Source organism: Egretta garzetta, unplaced genomic scaffold, assembly GCF_000687185.1.
Source record: "Egretta garzetta isolate BGI_Z169 unplaced genomic scaffold, ASM68718v1 scaffold44, whole genome shotgun sequence".
NCBI classification, from domain to species: domain Eukaryota; kingdom Metazoa; phylum Chordata; class Aves; order Pelecaniformes; family Ardeidae; genus Egretta; species Egretta garzetta.
Genome location: NW_009259490.1, coordinates 1,365,727 through 1,368,434, shown reverse-complemented (window position 1 = coordinate 1,368,434; position 2,708 = coordinate 1,365,727).

Below are 2,708 nucleotides of genomic sequence, written 5' to 3'. Positions count from 1 at the left end.
CTAGGGATTCAGAAAATCCTACTTTTAGGAAGCATTTGATGAAAGATGACTACATATAGAAAAAGGAACTAAACTAGAACACCGATTCCCTGTCCTTGAGCAGACAGAAGCACATTTAACAATCTCATGGTGATTTTTAAACATTAAAGAAGAGCTCTGAAATCAAAATAGGAATGAGTAAGGAAAAGAAAAACTGAAACAGAATTAGTAGGAAGGGGCAAAGGCTTACAGGTGCTCCTCCACCATCTAGATGTGCTACAAGAAGAGCTTGTACAAAGTCCTAGAAGCTCCTGCCAAAAAATTTCAAGCTGCAAATATGTTATCTATAAAAGGTATGTTTTCAGCTTATGTGCCCAAGAATTTGGAGAAACAATAGATCATAAACCACAAAAAATGATTGATTCCTATAATTACCAAAGCTTTAGAAAATAATTAAATTAATGATGATCTTGCAGAAAAGGGCAATGAAATTTTGGAACCAAAAAGCTCAGTTCACTGACTTGGTTCACTGTGAGGGTCATAAGAGTGCCAAGGCTGGAGCAAGGGAGGGAGTGGACATGTGTAGCCAGTGCAGGGGAAAAGGAGATAGCAGCTCTGCTTTAGGTGGGTTTGAACCTCTTGAGAACCACATCTTAACTAATGGAGTAGACCAGGATGTCACAGAGGAGAGCAGCAGGAGGAACCACTGTGGTCATGGGCACTGACCATTAGCATCAGCCATCCCAAGACAGATGGACTCTGCTGCACACTTGGTAGCCCGCAACAAAACTATCTATGTTGAGCTTCTATTTGCAAATTGGGCTATTGCAGGAGTGGGAGGGAGCCATGAACTGAAAACTGAATTGTTGCATTGTTTGTCTGCTCAGGAGGGATGCCAGGTAACTTCTGTTAATCCGAAGAATATGGCAGGCAAGGAGATAAGGGATGATAAATTTGACTCCTTAGGCAGAAGTTCAGCTGAGCCTCTAAACTCAGTCAGCACTGCAGACAGGGGTTAAACTTAGATCCTGGCCCCCACATACAGTCTTCAGATCGAACTTAAAGTTACCTACCAATATGGGCTTAAACTTAGTCTGTCAAGCATTGAGGATACGTGCAGCACTAATGAGCATACTCAAATCTGAACAGTTTTTTGTGAAACAGATGCAGAAGTGACTCATCGAGTATTACTGAGAAAGCCTCACAATACAAGGAAAACACACCAAAATGTGTTCAACAGCAGGTTGGCAAGTAGGCAAAGAAATGCAAATGAAAACTTGAGTGCTTTTGGAAAAAAAAGAATCATTAAAATGAGGGGCTACATGCAGGAGAAATAATCAGGCCAAGTTTGTGGAAAAGGAAAAAAAAAAGCAAAAAATGAACTATATCTAAGTGTCCTACTAAGGATTCAAAAGGACAGATTTGGCTCATATGTTATTAGTATCCCACAGAATAAGCAATTTATGAAATGAATAAAGGGTGCACGGCAAGGCAAAAGCACAGTAACATGTAGAACAGTGAATGTCAAACAGATAACAAAGCATCAGTGGTGATATTAGTCCAGAAAGGCATACTCAGCACTATGCAGAAGAGAAAAAAAAAAACTGAAATCCAGCCAGACAAATCAACTGAAAGCTATAAACACCATCCTAACACTGTGAGAAACAGGCAAATGCTGAAGGTGAAAAATCAAACAGTTGAGTTTTCATATAGCATATACAATGGAAAAGTTATGCTTTCAACTGAATTAAGTGCATGATGAACCTAAGGACATTAAACCTGATAAAAATTATTCACCACATGCATATATACATTTTTCCAACTTAAAAAAATAGCATGCAACAATCAAAACCACTGACATAAGACAAGGCACGGCAGTTTTCTGGCAGCAAAACTATTAAAAGTTTTTCCAGATATTTTTAAAGGATGGTAATTACATAAAAAAATTATTCAGCCAGTACAGCTGATTACTTACATAGCTAAAGCGCAGGAGCAAGAATCACAATGAAAAAGAAGGTGTTGAGCTCACCTGGGTTATAGACTGACCATGTAGAAATGAAGCAAGCTGTGCATTTAAGAAGAGCTATTACATTTTGAAAACCACAACATGAATGACCACATTTCATTAATTCAATTTGAAATGTGCAAAAGCCATTGTTGCCAAGGTATTAGACATGAGTTTCATTTATTTTTCTTTCATTCCCCTTAGTTAAGGTGCTTGCTCTGCTCTTCCTTGCCTCCAAACAGTTCAAGATACCAGTTACAGGCTCCTCTTCCAAATCCTTTAAAACAGAACCAAGAAATGGGAAGACAGCACAACTGTGCACTTAAGGTGTCACTCTGTAATTAAGGAACTATGACTAACGTCACTGACAAATGAGGCAAATTAATTCATTTCTTCTAACCTTCACTGCTCTTAGCTCTCACTTGTTTTCCATTTAGGTGATCTAATCTCCACAGCCAGAGTTTTCTTCCACATTCCATAGTACCTTGCATTACCTATTCTAAAGTTACTGTAACGAAATAAAAAGCAGTGAGAACCATACACAACACAGAGCTCATCTGCCATTCACCTTAAGAGTTTAACACTCTCTCCACATGCTTTTCATCTTGAGGCTGTGTGCAGCTTTGTTTTCCATGGAGACACATCTCTGAGATTTCTCAAGTGGTGTGACATGTTATACGAAACAGAAAACAGATTGCATCATCTATTCCAAGACCCAAGGAAA